Source organism: Rhinopithecus bieti, unplaced genomic scaffold (genome assembly GCF_001698545.2).
Source record: "Rhinopithecus bieti isolate Rb0 unplaced genomic scaffold, ASM169854v2 scaffold_5246, whole genome shotgun sequence".
Classification (NCBI taxonomy): Eukaryota; Metazoa; Chordata; class Mammalia; order Primates; family Cercopithecidae; genus Rhinopithecus; species Rhinopithecus bieti.
The window spans coordinates 906,254-923,196 of NW_016804704.1; the positions used below are offsets into that span (position 1 = coordinate 906,254).

Here is a 16,943-nt window from a genome sequence, read left to right on the forward strand (position 1 = left end):
GATACCTCTCTTACCCATTTTGGTAATAAGAGAAATACGGCTGTGTTCCGCTCAACCCACAGGCAGCCAGACTTTAAGGTTATCTCCCTTGTTCCCTGAAAATCACTGTTATCCTGTTCTTAAGGTGCCCAGATTTCATATTGTTCAAACACACATGCTTTACGAACAATCTGTACAGATAACACAATCATCACAGGGTCCTGAGGCGACGTACATCCTCAGCTTACGAAGATGACGGGATTAAGAGATTAAAGACAGGCATAGGAAATTATAAGAGTATTGATTGGGGAAGTAATAAATGTCCATAAAATCTTCACAATTTATATTCTTCTGTCACGGCTTCAGCAGGTCCTTCCGTTCGGGGTCCCTGACTTCCTGCAACATTTCATGACATTAAGCCCTTTTCTCACCAGACTACTTGTGTCTCTAAGTCTGTCTCCTCTGTCAGGAATTCCTGGGGGTCCCAGTGAAAAGGGTCCTCACCAGCATCCCCCTGGCCTGTGAACCCATAGGATCAACAGTCAGAAGGTGACAGATGGAAGATGTGGCTTCCTGAGCTCTCCTGTAGGGCTGCACCTCATAAAGTCATAGGGGAAGGCTGCTAACATTGAAACGTTTTAGCATCTATTCTGGACTGTGGTTCTCAGAATTCAGGACCAAAGTTGGGCACTGTGTGTCAAGATATCTGCATAGAAAAGCCATCCTGGCGTTCAGTGAGGAAAGAAGAGAAAGTAGCAAAAATATGCAGTCAGGTCTTAGTATTAAGAATTGTATTTTCTCCCTGCAAAGGCTACCTGAGAATATCCAGAGACTACAGAGGTCGTCAAGGTGACGCATCAATGTTTACATGTAAGTCATTCAAGATGTATCTCACTAGTTTGTGAATACTATACCCCTACTCTTTTGTCTCTATTGTGCTTTAGAAATATTTCCAATAAACCAATTTATCAAGGAGGGACCAGAGGAGGAAAAGGCCAACCCTTCAGCACTGCATTCCATTTTGGGCCATACTCCCAGAAATTATAATTATAACCCCAAACAACAATCCACTCATTAACAATCTGCAAATAACATGCAGTACAGGATGAAGTTTCTAAATTGCCTTCAGCCAGAGGACTCTCCAAACCACTTCATTGTCACGATCAACATGGAAAATCAACTTTCAGAGCAGTCTGAAGAATGTGCATATTCTTCTTCTAAATATTGCGAATATTTAAATATTGTATTGAATATCCTAATATTTAAATATTGTATTGAATATCCTAAGAGCATATTTTGAAAGTCTGTTTTTCTGGAATACATTTAAGTATAGAGAGTTTCATGATTTAGTCATAAACACTAAAAGCAAACAATTATAGCACTTGTCAAATAAATACATAGAACAATTATGCTAGTGGTTCACCAACACCAATCCCGCACTGAGAAACCTTTTTTTTTTTTTTTGAGACAGAGTTTTGCTCTTGTTGCCCAGGCTGGAGTGCAATGGCACGATCTCAGCTCACTGCAACCTCCACCTCCCAGGTTCAAGCTATTCTCCTGCCTCAGCTTCCCGAGTAGCTGGGATTACAGGCATACACCACCACACCTGGTTAATTTTATATTTTTAGTAAAGATGGGGTTTCTCCATGTTGGTCAGGCTGGTCTTGAACTCCTGACCTCAGGCGATCCACCCACCTTGGCCTCCCAAGAAGCCTTTTAATTAGGAGAAGAAGAAGCCAAATGTTGGTCTCCTGCCCTCCTTTAACTCCCCATCTCATGAATTAGATTTTGTTTCATTAGGGCACCAAAGAACTCTCATCTCAGTCCTTTCTTCATCAAGGGCTAACCTTGTTTTAGGGACTTAGCAGAGGCGTGCTAAGATTACAGACTCTGAAGTCAAAGTGCTCTAAGTTCAAACATCAGCTCTTGTACTACTTAAGATCTTTCTAAACTCAGCCGGTCGTGGTGGCTCATGCCTGTAATTCCAGGACTTTAGGAAGCTGAGGCGGGCAAACCACTTGAGGCTGGGAGTTTGAGACCAGCCTGGTCAACATGGCGAAACCCTGTCTTTACTGAAAATACAAAAATTAGCTGGGCATGGTGGTGTACACGTGCAATCCCAGCTACTTGGGTGGCTGAGGCACTAGAATTGCTTGAACCTGGGAGGTGGAGGTTGCAGTAAGATGAGATTGTGCCACTGCACTCCAGCATGGGCAAGAGAGTGAGACTCTGTCTCAAAATAAATAAACAAATCCATACAATTCATGTTACCTCCTAATATTCCATTTCCTCATCTGTAAAAGAGGCATTGAACATATTGTACAGTATAATTAGATTACAATAAAATAATGTGGGCGAATCAGTTGGCACTAAATAAAAGCTCAGTATATTAAAAAACTTACTATTTTTGTTTGTCTCCGCAATTCATGAAATTAGGAGCGAGTAAGTTTTGGGCTGTGATTTGGCTGTATGCTGTCTTATTGGGAAACGCCTGAAACATTTTTAAAGTACTTTATTGTTGGTTTTAGAAAGTGAGGAAATCAGATTTCTTTTATGGGCAGATATTCCACAATATTTTTTAAATCTCTAAACTATGTGCTTATGTTATTGTATTTATTACAAATATTTATTTTAAATATTTTGTCTTGATTATTTTGAAAATTAAGTAATAAATGAAGAAGCTCGCTAGATTTACTGGGGATGGAAACTGAGCATGGGGGGTTACTGAGAAGAGCTGCAATTTACTGCACACGACTGACACTATCCACTGGTCAACAGCCACACAAAGGCTCATCTAAACATGCCACCATGCCCTCCTTACCGCTGGCTCAGAAAGCCTGCTTCTACGAATCTGCTACTATTTATTATATTATTATTTTATTGCTTGAAGAACAGAAATTACAACCAATATTTGGAAAGCCCTAACTGAAATAGATAACTAGGGAAGCATGACTTTCCCTTGTGTGTCCAGAAGTACCAGGTATAAAGTACACAGGACACAATCAGGGGTTAAATGAGAAAGAGACATGTTAGATTTGGTGGTTTGACATGGAGTACTGAGCTGTCACGAAGATAACAGTGCACTAGATGCAGCATCACTGTGTTCTGAGAAAGTGATCAGATGGATCAGGCCTGTGAGAGGAGAAATCTCTGGGCAGATCCTGTTTAAGTCTGGAATTATTCATTGTCCAACCAGAAATTCCAGGTCCTGCTAACAATATGCTGCCTTCATGGATATCCAGAAGCCAAGTGGAAAGGGACTCATTTGCATTTAAATTAAATTTGTATAAATATTTTAGTAAAAATAAATAGAGACAATCGCAGTCTTGCCTAGAGTTGTTCCTCTTTGGCAGGAGAGGGAATAGAAAGTGCCTATGTTATTGTGAGCTCTCTCCAGGCACCCAGAGAAGGGCAAGGGGACCCAACCTCTGAAGTAATGCATTTTCCACTGAACTGCATTGTGAGACAGAATGAGTTCAGACTTTCCTTTCCTCTACCTTTTCAAACCAGAATGAAAGACAACCCTATATATTTTCTAGAAATTTCTCAAAATTCTAGAAATGACCTCAGTTAGAACAGAGCGAAATGTGGATCTACTTAAATTCAAGAGATGAGCAGGTGGAGGCAGACTACAACAAGAATCAGCAATTCAGTTTGCAGTTGAAGCCACCGACTAAGTGCCTGTTCCTGGAACACCAAGCTCATTTCCACTATCTGCTCACAAAAGGACAGGAGCGTTCTAAAGTAGCAGAAAGAAAGCTTAACTTCAGGTTAGGGAGTGAGGATTTCAACAGGAGGGCAGAGGAAGTCTAGGGTGGGGTCTTGGTCAGGGAGACCCTCTCTGGAATGGCTGTAACAGGGTCTAACCAGGACAGACAGTAAATCAGGTGATTGACAGCTTCCAGATGAGCGAGACCTAAAGGATTTCCAGCCCAGAGGTGTGAGCTTAGGGCTGCCAAGGGTGCAGATGCAGGGCCAGGGCAGCCTTACTCACATCTGCAGCAGTCCATTCCCATAAATTCTATGTAAATGGAGCCCCCAGGAGTTGTGCTAGGTGTGGGCGAGGTCTCTGTTGGAAACTGAACATAGCATAGTCTGGCAATTTTGTCTGAGACGGTGGCAGTTAAATATCTTCTTCAACCTTCCTTCCAGCTCTGTACAATCAATACTTCTCAATTTCCTAAATTCTAAGTACTCAACTTTCCCCATAAACTGGGTCTTCAATCACTACATCTTGACTTAAAAGATTCCCTCTAACAGGGAAAATGTGTGTTCACTGTTATTGATGGAAAAAGTCAAATTCTATAAAATATTTAAAAAGGTTCATTCTGAGGCAAATATGAGTGACCACGGCTGGCTCAAGGCACAGCATCAAGAGTTCCTGAGAATATGTGCCCAAGGTGATTGGGTTATAGCTTGGTTTTATACTATACATTTTAGGGAGACATAAGACATCAGTCACTACATGTATGGTTTACATCGATTTGGTCCAGAAAGGCAGGACCACTCAAAGTGGGGACCTGAGGGTCATAGGTGGATTCAAAGATTTTCTGATTGGCAACTGGTTGAAACAGTTATTATCTAAAGACCTGGAATTATTACAAAGGACGGTCTGACTTAAGATAAGGGGTTCTGGAGACCAAGGTTCTTATTATGTAGATGAAGACTCATAGGTGGCTATGCTTTGAGGCAATAGATGGCAAATGTTTCCTATCCAGACCTTTAAAATGTTCCGGACCCTCTGGAAAAGACCTAGTAAAGAAAGAGAATTTGCTACAGAATGCAAGTATCCCTCACAAGAGACAACTGTGCAGGGCCATTCTAAAGCATGGCAAAGAAATACATTTTGGTGTAAAATACTTTGATTTCCCTCAGAGCCTGCTATCTGTCACGTGATATATGAAAGTCCGGTTGGAATCTGGTAACTTATTGTTACAGAGAGTCTGCTCTGTCAGTCTTGAGATACCTGTTTTAATGTTAATGCTGGTCAATTGTACCTGAACTTCAAAGGGAGGAAGGTATAATGAGGTATGTCCCACCCACCGCCCCCTACTCAAGACGGACTCTCACTCTGTTGCCCAGGCTGGAGTGCAGTGGCCGGATCTCAGCTCACTGCAAGCTCCGCCTCCCGGGTTTATGCCATCTTCTGTCTCAGCCTCGCAAGTAGCTGGGACTACAGGTGGCCTGAAGTAGTTTTGCAGTTTTCTTCGGAATCCCCTTGGCCAAGAGGGAGCCCTTCCAGTTGGTTGGGGGCTTAGAATTTTATTTTCGGTTTTCACCCCTCATGTTTGTTCATATTGAGGTCTATTTCTCAAATATGTCGATGCTCCTGAAAGTCAAATGATAGGAATATGGCAAATAGCTATGCATTTGATGAGGTGGTGTTTCAGATGGCATGAATTTTTCAAATTTTCCATGTAGAGGAAATGGCTAGCAATGTGAATCTTCATGTTTCCATTTTGAAATGAAGATATGTGCCTGTCATATACTGGAAAATCAACAAAATTCTGTTGAATAAATGTTGTGCAAAGAGGTTTGTAAACATTCAGAGGAAAGCTGAATTTTCCTGAAATGATCCCTATTTCAGTTCCAAGGGCTTTATGTATTAAAAAATATCAAATATTCTTCTATTTTTTTCCATTACAGCTCACACAAATGCACATGTGTTCTGAGAATCAAAGGGTCAGCCTTGGACACATCTGGCATATCAAGTAAAGGATTTCTCTGTAATTTTTGAAGAGATCTGGTGTAATGTGTGCTCCAATGTTCTGAAATGTTCATGAATCACTTAACTTGTGACTGACTCTAGAATTGTTTGTTATGTTTTCCATGAAAAGTGTTGTTTACACACACAGAATCTACTGCCTGCTCAAGCCTGCCTAGCTAAGCCATAATGTTTTCCAGGGATTCACTTCTCACCATTACAGCCTTGGATGGGGCAGGTCTGCTTGACCCTGGAGTATTCTAGTTCCCTTGCAGTCACTGTTCAGGAATGTATAGACCTATGACCTTACTAAGATGAACAAGATATAAGGAGAATTTTACTAGGGGAATTCTAGTAAAAAGCTTTGCTCTTCTAAAAAAGACATGTAGGAAGCTACCTGCTGCCTTCCTTATGAGGAGCCTCCTACCTCGTTTGATGGCACTTGAAATATCAGGTGCTACCTTACCACTAGTCTAAGGGAGACACCATTCTGAGGAGGATGGTTGTGCAGAGAGATGAATGGAACCTGGGACAAGTTGACATTGCTGAACTGTTGACTTTGCCAACTTAGCAACCCCACTCCCTGCTGCTGGATCTTTGGGCTTTCTAAGAGAGAGAATAAGACCCTTCATTGCAGAAGTCTGAAGAGCCAGGATTTTCTGTAGCTATAGCTGAAAACATTGAAAAGATACAACTTATTTGTAAATGGCCATGTTTTACAGAAAACTAATTGTATTAGAAATTCATTTTCTCCTCAGAGGATCATGAACTTCTTGAGGGCAGAGGTTGTATTTTGTGATTCACTGGTGCTCAGAAGCATAGTGAGTCCTTGTGATGTTGTTTTGTTTAGTTTTGTTTTCATTAAATTTGGGGATAACTCGTGGTATTCTCAAGGCCGCCTCTTCAAGTATGCTATAGCAATTTTCTGTTTTGTACTCTGAAGACAATACAGGTGAATAGGATTTGAATCTATCCCCATATAACTTTAAATATAGTAGAAGAGGCAGATGTACACACAAGGTAGAATCCATGGAAAAATAGGAAATAGGAAGACCATTATGATATTTGCTATCAAGCAGAATTGAGTTTATCTGCAAATAACCGTGAAATGAATCGTAATGGCTTAAACATTAGAGATTGTTTTTCCTCACGTGACAGAATTTCTAGAGGTTACTGGAGTTAGTACAGGAGTTTAGAGGAATCAAGAGAATGTTTTGGAATCCTTCGGCTTTTTCCTTATCATTGAAAAGTGACCGCTGTATCTCATGCCATCACATCCTAATCAACACAAAAATATCTAGAAGAGATGATGCCAGCCGTATCTCTCCTATTATCCATAAAAGTTTGGCAAGAAATGCCTCACAGAGATTTATGCATAGACTTGTAGTTTAACTTAGGTCAAACAATCACTCTCATCTTTAAAGATGACCTGACAAAAGGAGAGTAAGTCTGTCAGTCTCACCTTGAGTTAGCCTCACCACTGCCCAAACAAAGAACGGGCAATTTTAAGCTTGAGAAGTAAAAGGGACTGAGAAAATAGACAGCTATTAGAGAATGCCACCTACCTGATGTATGACATTGAGCTGGAGCCTGGAAACAGTTGAGGCTGGAGAGGGAGGTAGAATGAGATTATGATGCTGTGGCTGGGCTGAGTAGCTTTGTCTATTCTCCAAGAGCAAAGGGGAAGAACATGGTCCCATGATGGTACACCCTGGGCACACTCAAAGACTGTGAGAAGGAAAGAGGAATTAATTTCATTTAAACATCATCACTTGACAAGACGTCCACACTATGATATCTACAGTAGGTTTTATATGTTTTGTCTTGGAACTTGTCTTAGACATTTAGGTATTGAAAACACTAAGATGAAGAAGACAGAGAATTGCTTCATGCTTTTATTTCCCCCCCACACCCCCAAAAAGGAAGTTGTTTAATAAAGTTGCTCTCCTCTAGAGGAATAAATTGTAAATGGGATTTAAGTTTTCATTAGTAGTGTATTATTGGGTAGCTATGTAGAGGTAAAGAACTTCAAGTTTAACCAGGACATTATCTGAGTTTCCCAAAATACCAATTTTTAACAAAACTCACTGTTACATGTTTGAAAATGCAACTTCACAAATTAATTGGGATATAATTCATAGACCACACAACCGTGCATTTAAAGGGTACATTTAAATGGTTTTATTAGGTTCACAGCTACCAGCAAAATCTGATTTTAGAACATTTTCACCCCGCAAAAAGAAGCACTGTGCCCATTGCCAGCCACTCCCATGACCCTCCATCTCCACCCTCCCGGTGCTAAGTAACGACTAATTTAAATTTCGTGTCTATAGTTTTGCCTGTTCTTGACATTTCAAACAAATAGAATCACATAACATATGATGATCTCTTGGGACAGGATCCTCTCATTTACCATAATGTTGTTAAGGTTCATTTTTGCTGTAGGATGCATCAGTAATTCATTTTTTTTAATGGATGAATGTTATGCTGTTGTCTAGATAGACCATAGTTTGTTTATGCATTCAAGTGGAGAGACGTTTGGGTGGTTTTCATTCCATGATTGTTATGACTATATTGCTCTGAAAATTCTTGTACAAGCTTTTGTGTGCACACATTTCCATCTTTCTTAAGTGCATACCTAGGTGTGGAATTGCTGGGTCATTTAGTAACTGTGTTTAGCTTTTTGAAGAACATCCAACTCTTTTCGAAAGTGGTTGCACTATTTTATATTCTCACCAGGAATTATGAAGTCTTCCATTTCTCCACATCCTGGTCGACGTTAGTTATTACTTGTCTTTTAATTGTAGCCGCCCTAGTGGTTGTGAAGTGTAACCTTACTGTGGTTTTGATTTGCATTTCCCTAATGGCTAACGATGTTGAGCATCTCTTCCTTTGCTAATTGTCCATCTGTGTATTTTTTTAAAAGAGAAATACCTTTTCAAATACCTTGTTGGAGAATGACATTCACTGGGGCAGGAGGCAGGGGTGAATGACGCTAGAGATGGAAAGAGCTATGCCCACATCTGAGCTTGATAGGATCTGTCATGTTTTGTCCACTTCAGGTATTCTCACTGGTGACTTACACTCTAGAAATTTTTTTTTTTTTTTTTGGGGACGGAGTCTCGCTCTGTTGCCCAAGCTGGAGTGCAGTGGCCGGATCTCAGCTCACTGCAAGCTCCGCCTCCAGGGTTCACGCCATTCTCCTGCCTCAGTCTCCCAAGTAGCTGGGACTACAGGCGCCCGCCACCTCACCCGGCTAGTTTTTTGTACTTTTAGTAGAGACGGGGTTTCACCGTGTTAGCCAGGATGGTCTCGATCTCCTGACCTTGTGATCCGCCTGTCTCGGCCTCTCAAAGTGCTGGGATTACAGGCTTGAGCCACCGCGCCCGGCCCACTCTAGAAATTATTGAGGACCCCAAAGATGTTTTGTTTCTATACCTCAGGTGCATCTATATTTAATACATTATTATAACAATATTATATGATTATTATACTAATATATAACATTATTAATACAATATTAAACATTGAGATATTCAAAGTATTTGTTATTTCACTTAAAACTAACAAAAACAAACCTATTAAAAGTGAATATACATAAAATATTTTATGAAAATTACATTTTCAAAAGAAAATTACTCTGAGGACAGCAGCATCATACTATATTTTTGCAATTATGCATAATGTTTTCTTTAATAGAAGACAGCAGGATTCTCATCTCTGCTTCTGCATTCCATCTGAGACAAGATGTTCGAATTGAAGCAAATGAGAAACATAAAAAAAATGAAGTAAATAAAGAAGCTACGGCTTCACCCCAGTATATTGTTGGCAGGAGAAACAGCGGCAAATGCAGGAAGCTAAAGGAAAATCAGTGTTGCCAGAGAGAGATACGGAACTGGAGCCTGGAATGAGGTGAGGCTGGAGAGGGAGGTAGGACAAGACTTTGAGGCTGTAGCTGGGCTGAGTGGCTTTGTCTATTCTCCAAGAGCAAAGGGAAGAACGTGGCCCCATGGCAGCGTGTTTTGGGCAAATGAGACTTCTGAACTGGGGACCTTGAAACAGGAGGGCCCACATTACCAGCGATGTAGGAAGTGTCTGTTCAGTGGCAGAGTGCAAAGAGGATGGTGGGGGCACTGCCTCCCCGTGTAACCGCAATAGGTCCCTTACCCAACACATGCAGCAAGTCAACACCTAGAGGCATGAGGTTGCAGCACAGAAAGGGCTTCAATCATAAGACCACCAAAGGAGGACATGGGAGGAAACCTCAAATCCATCTCCGCCAGGAATTTGGGGCTAGGGTTTGAAGAGATTTGGTATAGGCTGAAGGGTAGAAATTGTTGATTGGTTGAAGAATGCAGGGCGAAGCCACGGGCCTGGGGAGAGAAAGAAGCTGTATTCTCATGCTAATCTCATTCCTCTGTGGGGGGTCTACACACTAGTTGCTAGAATTTGGGGTCTGAAAAACATCCTAAGCAATCCCTAAACAAAAGCCCCATGAGCTGATGGTCAGAGGTCCTGTCGACAGGAGCAATGGGAATGCAAGTCAGTCCTTCAAGGGTCTCATGACCCTGTGTCCAAAGTCCTGCCTGTAGGAGGAGCAACAGGAAAGCACCGGGTGAGGACCTGGTGCTACTGGGCTTCTAGCAACAAGGAAGGGGCCAGAGTACAGCCTGAGGCATCCTTAGCTGTAACTCTATTTCTGTCCAAAACCTTGTATGCAATTCTTATCAATCCTGGGGGGATGGCTTCACCCAGGGCCTGACATGGGAAAGGCTGCTGAGGTCAATAGTGACAGCAGCGGCAGCCCTGGCAGTGGAGGAAGTCACCATGGGTGACTGAGAGGTGTCTCTTTCCAAGTTCTGTGCTGAGTGCACATTGCAGTTTGGTGTTTTTGCGGGAAGGAGATTCTGAAATTGAGTTTAGCATGCAAGACATTTATTTGGGAGTGTCCTTGATATAAACATCTATGGGAGAAGGGGGAGAAAGCTGGCAGAGCAGGATGTTGTGCTGGGAGGTGGTCCCGGAGGCCTCAGCCCATTCTGTTTGTGCTCAGGAGCCCACATGGCCTGTTAGAGCTGGAGCTGTGCTGCATCGGGTCAGGTATTTACTCCTCAGCAATGATAACTACCCAAGGGGTCCACCTTGCCCACTGCCTAAACACAGTGGATTCATCAAGACAGGGGAATTGCAATACAGAAAGAGTAATTCACACAGGGCCAGCTGTACGGAAGACCTGAGTTTTATTATTACTCAAATCAGTATCCCTGAGCATTTAGGGAGTAGAGTTTTTAAGGACAACTTGGTGGTTTGGAGGAAGCCAGTGAGCCAGGAGTGCTGACTGGTCAGGGATGAAATCACAGGGAGTCGGAGCTGTCTTCTTGCACTGAGTCAGTTCCTCGGTGGAGGTCACAAGATCAGATGAGCCAGTTTATCAATCTGGGTGGTACCGGCTGATCTATTAGGTGCAGGGTCTGCAAAATGTCTCGAGCACTGACATTAGGGGCAGCTTAGGGAGGGTCCGAATCTTGTAGCCTCCAGTTGCATGACTCCTAAACCATAATTTCTAATCTTGTGGCTAATGTGAGTCCTACAAAGGCAATGTAGTCTCCAGGCAAGAAGGAGGTCTGCTTTGGGAAAGGGCTGTTTCTATCTTTGTTTAAATTATAAACTTTGTTTAAACTACATAAAACTATGTCCTTGTTTAAACTGTAAACCAAGTTTCTCCCAAAGTTAGTTCAGCCTAAGCCTAGGAATGAACAAGGACAGCTTGGAGGTTAGAAGCAAGATGGGGTCGGTTAAGTTAGATTCTTTCACTGTCTCAGTCATAATTTTGCAAAGGCGGTTTCACAATTATTACTATTATTGACTGGGAGCCACCCCTAAAAGGGCATGACCTTGGTGGGAAAGATTTTCTTCATTGGCAACAATGCAGGCGAGATTTGAGGGCTGTCTTCCGGTCATTTGTGACCTAAAGCTGAGCTGCACGTGTGGGATCAGGTGGTCTCAGATCCACATGCCCCTGTCACCGTGGTATTTTAAATACTTCATCTCATTTGCTCTTCATATCAGCCCTACGAAGCAGTGACTTTATTTTCCTCTTCGACAGGTGAAGAAACAGACTCAGAATAGTCCTTGAGCTTGCCATTGGGAAGTGAAAATCAATCGCTTGAATAAATGTAAGGACTCAGGTAAGAGGCATGGGTACAGACCAAGACAGCTCTAATGTCCCCTCTTGGTTTAACTCTTCTTGCTGCCTCCAGGTCCCTGGTTTCCCTGTTCTTAGAGCATTTACTTTAGAGGACTTGCCACTGGGGCTCTTTCTCTGCCCCTTGGAGATGCAAATCTGTTCCAAATCCTCCTGCCAGAGTTAAAAACCTGGCCCATCTTTCTCAAGGACCTGGGAGCCATTCCTTTGAAATGTAGTCATCCAGGAACATGGGCTGCCCTATCTGTCTCTGTGGGAGGGAAGGAGCCTAACTTCAGCAGGAGTCTTGCTCCAAGTGTTAAAACTCCCTCTTGTCGTAAAGATACGAGAAAGTTCACTTTTCCTTTGGGGAAAGCCGATTCCCCAAGAAGGATGGCCTACATTTCCCTGACCCCAGGTCTTCACACACACACACACACACACACACACTTTCTTCAGAGGAGCTGTGCTCAAACTGAGTTCTGGTCTCTTTACCGTATTGCAGTAGCTTTGAATGAAGCCTTCCATAACTCTGCCCGGTGCAATTTAGTTTTGACAGTTCTGTTCAAAATCATGGGCTGGAAGATACACTGGAATCAGGTTTAGAAACTCTAATGCATAGGTGAATGAGATAGGCAAGGAGAATTTGGCCATATACAAGATGGAATGGGGAAGATGCTGGAAGGTGGAGACCCCACTAGAGGAGTGAATAGCGTCCCCCCAAAATTACTTCTGACACCCTGGCACCTATGAGCCTTATTTTGGAACTAGGATTTTTGCAGGTGTAATTGAGCTAAAGATCTTGAGATCAAACCATCCTTGATTTAGGGTGGGCCCTAAATCTAAATATTAGTGTCCTTATAAAATAAAGCAGGGGAAGATTTGAGACACAGGGAAGGAGGCCTGTGAAGACAGAGGTGGAGACGAGAGTGCAGCTGCCACCAGCCGAGGCAGGAAGACCTGGAGGCAGCACAGGCAAGGGAGGATCATCCCCTAGAGCCTTCATAGAGAGTGTGACTCTGCCGGCCAAACTTCCGGCTTTCTGTACTGTGAGAGAATCAACCTGTATTGTTTCAGGCTGTTACGTTTATTGCATCTGCCTCAGGAAATGAAGGCACCCATCTAAAAGCTCCATGGTCGTTACTCTGAAGAAATGTGTTAGTAGATCCCTTAGATTTGCCAAAAAGTGCCAGAAGTCTGTCGTTTGCTGTCAGATCCTTTCATTTTAATTTTTTTTAATTCTTAATTTTTACTTTTTATATTTTATTATTTATTTATTTATTTTGAGACAGAGTCTCACTCTGTCAACCAGGCTGGAGTGCAGTGGCAGGATCTCAGCTCACTGCAGTCTCTGCCTCCTAGGTTCAAGTGATGCTCCCACCTCAACCTCCTGAGTGGCTGAGACCACAAGCACTCCCCACGACGACAGGCTAATTTTTTGTATTTTTGGTAGAGAGGGGATTTCACTATGTTGCCCAGGCTGGTCTTGAACTCCTGAGCTCAGCAATCCACTTACCTCAGCCTTCCAAAGTGCTGGGTTACAGACTTGGGCCATCACACCTGGCCTTAGATTATTTTATTTTTAAATGTCAGCAAACAACTGATGTTTTTTCCTCAGTTCTTTCCAGGCCAGCATGTAAGGGGCAAAGCAGGTAAGAAACAAGTCTCCGGGGGCAAGCACAGGCTCCAAGTACCACATTAAGAACCTAGACTTGATTTCGAATTTGAGCTACATTGAATTGTTCCAGGTGAGCGGTGACTTCTGCCTGATGGGGTGACAGTTGTTGGTCCTGAATATGTTTACTGTCCTCCTAATTCAAGGTCAGAGGGAGCATCTTTTTTTTTTTTTTTTTGAGACAGAGTCTTGCTCTGTCACCCAGGCTGGAGTGCAGTGGTGCAATCTCGGCTCACTGCAAGTTTGGCCTCCTGGGTTCATGCCATTCTCCTGCCTAAGCCTGCTGAGTAGCTGGGACTACAGGCACCTGCCAACATGCCCAGCTAATTCTTTTTGTATTTTTATTGGAGACAGGGTTTCACTGTGTTAGCCAGAATGGTCTCAATTTCCTGACCTTGTGATCCACCTGCCTCGGCCTCCCAGAATGCTGGGATTACAGGTGTGAGCCACCACGTCCAGCGGGAGCATCTTTTGCTACTTAAGACATGGACCTGTGTCTTAGCCTAGAAGTGTGGAAGAATGAACCTGGATAGTTGAGTAGAAGGCACATCACACAAAACACTGAAACTGCCTTTGCAAAAATTAGAGCAGTGAGGGAAGTCTTGTATGGCTGACTCCATCTTGCCTCACGCCTGGCAGGCCATTTATCTTCACTCATTCCGGAGCACAGGCCAAGCTAAACATGGGAGGAATTTATAGTTTAACTGAGAGCAAGGATGATTAATAGTGCCTTCCTAAAACTAATTCCTCCTTGCTCAGGGACCAAAAACTGATGAAAGGCCTGAAGATGAGGATCATGGGAGGAGTCTGAATTCTGCTAAAATGTAGGCATCATTTCTATCATTCTTACTACTCAGGAGTCATGTGGTCAGAGGTCACAAGATTTGAGCCTCCCCCAATTGCTCCTATGGATAACTTCACTACTGTAGAGCCTAAGATTGGTCTCTCAAGATGCTTTTTCAGACGTTTGCATTCTGGTAATCAACTGGCTTCACTTGGACTCGTGAGTCATGACTGAACCCATCCTGTGGCCCCACGTGGCGATAAACTCAGCACACAAGGATCATTTTCCACACTTCTATGATTTCATATCCAACCAATCAATGGCACCCATTTTCTAGCCTCCTGTTCACCAAAGCATCTTTGAAAAATCCTAACCTCTAAGCCTTCGGGAAGACTGATTTGAGTAATAACTCTGTTCCCTGCATGGCTGGCCTAGTGTCAATTAAACTGTTTCTTTACTGCAATACCATGGTCTCAGCGAATTGGTTTTGTCTTTGCAATGGGCAAAAAGAACCTGTCTGGTGAGCATCTCCACACATTCAGGAATTGTCTATCTAAGACAATGGAGTTATTTTCACCCTCAAAAATGTCTCAACTCTGTGACATTTTAAGCAAATCTTAACTTTGACTTATGAATTCAAGAAGGAAAAAAAAAGTAAGAAACTGTGATTGTAATAGTTCCTCTGGACATCCTCCCCACTGGAGACAGGCTCCCTTGCTGTTGTGTGGTCACTGTTCCCATTAACCTAATGAAATCTACACTTGTAAATGAAGTCCTGGGGTCCAGACTAAATGTTCACAGTCTGGCCACATGCTAGTATTTCATGTGCTAGCCCATATCTTTAAATGGACTCATGGAAATGTGTTAAATGATATAACAGAATAAAAATCAAGCTTAACTTAAAGATGAGTCTCTCTTTTTTTTCTATATGAGGAAATAAAGCAATTGAACATTTCTTTGCACTTTATGTTAAATTAAATTCTAACATGTATAGAAAAAAGAAAAAATGCACTCTGATGATGAAGGAACTGAGTCAAATTCACAGCCAGTGTCTTTTTTTTTTTTTTTTTTTGAGACAGAGTCTCACTCTGTCGCCCAGGCTGGAGTGCAGTGGTGGTGTGATCTCGGCTCACCGCAACCTCTGCCTCCTGGGTTCAAGCGATTCTCCTGCCTCAGCCTCCCGAGTAGCTGGGACTACAGGCAAGTGCTACCATGCCTGGCTATTTTTTCTATTTTTAGTAGAGACAGGGTTTCACTGTGTTAGCCAGGATGGTCTCGATCTCCAGCCAGTGTCGTTTTAGTGAATGAAAACAGTGAATCAAAACCCACAAAAAGCCACTTTTAGCAATCAGTTGGCTTTTATTGTATTTGAAGATAATCTCAGCCATTTGCTTTGCACTGGAATTCATTTTGTTTTTATCTGTTTTGCTAACAAATCAGACATTCAAGTTTGCGCACCCCAGGGGCAGGCAGCACACCGGTTTTATAAACCGGTGTCTACCCATTGCTTTGCAGAATACCAGACACGGGTGCTCCAATCCATGTAGTGTTGAGGCAGTGAAGTTTGTGTTCCAGGGACTTCAGAATTCCTGAATGTACTGGTGTTGATAAAAGGTGATGAGGTGAAGTAGAACGACTGTAAACTTAGAGGTTGGTAACATGTGTCCTAGCCCCTTGTCTGCAGCAAATCTCAGGAAAACAACATGCCCTTCTTGGGTTTCATTATCTCATCTGTAAATGAAACTGTTAGACAACGTCAGTACAGAGGACACGTGCTTTGGCTGGAATGTGAGATAATTTTAGGTGTTATCAATCTTAATATTAAATAATATGGCCGGGTACAGTGGTTCATGCCCATAATCCCAGCACTTTGGTAGGCTGAGGTGGATGGATCACGAGGTCAAGAGATCCAGACCTTCCTGGCTAACATGGTGAAACCTCATCTGTACTAAAAATATAAAAATTAGAGCATGCCTGTAATCCCAGCTACTCGGGAGGCTGAGACAGGAGAATTGCTTGAACCCGGGAGGCGGAGGTTGCAGTGAGCCGAGGTCGCGCCACTGCACTCCAGCCTGGTGACAAAGTGAGACTCCGTCTCAAAAAAAAAAAAAAAAAAAAAGTTAAATAATATTATGAGGAATAATTTCCCATTAACATCTTCTTTTTTCCTTCTGGTGATACAAAAGGATCGTCTTTTTTTTGTAATAGCATTTTTTTACACTTTTTGAGCTCCTATTTAAAAGAGCAAATCCATGTTCAGAATTTTGGAGATATGATTATGCAGGTAGAGCTCTATGAAATTGCTCATCTTCATTATATTTATTTTTGTGGCAAGATGTAGTCATTTTTTTCACTTAGAGTTCAAGAAAAGGTTCATTTTTAAATAGATGAATTTAAACGCAACAGTGTGTCAATTTATAGATAAATATTGAGAAACAGAATAGGTAGAACTTAGGAGTGGCAACATTTGCTAGTAGTGCATAGGTCAGTGATATTCATGGGATCCTGCAGGCTGGTGTGTCAGGACCCTTGTCATCTTAAAATTGGACCTCTCTGTCTATTGTGTATTCAACTTTCTTTCGAAAAGTGCTGTAGTTTTCTTGGAAGTGGAAAAATA

General features: G+C 42.4%; 2 long non-coding RNA genes across 2 annotated transcripts in view; one reads left to right on the forward strand and one right to left on the reverse strand.

Annotated features, from left to right (window-relative positions):
• Nucleotides 1-16,943, reverse strand: part of LOC108528396 (uncharacterized) — an 84,767-nt gene that overhangs the window by 51,776 nt on the left and 16,048 nt on the right. Inside the window, exon 2 of the long non-coding RNA XR_001885128.1 lies at nt 7,249-7,411. This is a non-coding gene — a long non-coding RNA (uncharacterized LOC108528396). The remainder of the gene's footprint in view (nt 1-7,248; nt 7,412-16,943) is intronic.
• The window catches only part of LOC108528394 (uncharacterized), a 38,479-nt gene that overhangs the window by 19,908 nt on the left and 1,628 nt on the right, over nt 1-16,943 (forward strand). The window contains exons 2-3 of the long non-coding RNA XR_001885126.1: nt 790-849; nt 11,790-11,871. This is a non-coding gene — a long non-coding RNA (uncharacterized LOC108528394). The remainder of the gene's footprint in view (nt 1-789; nt 850-11,789; nt 11,872-16,943) is intronic.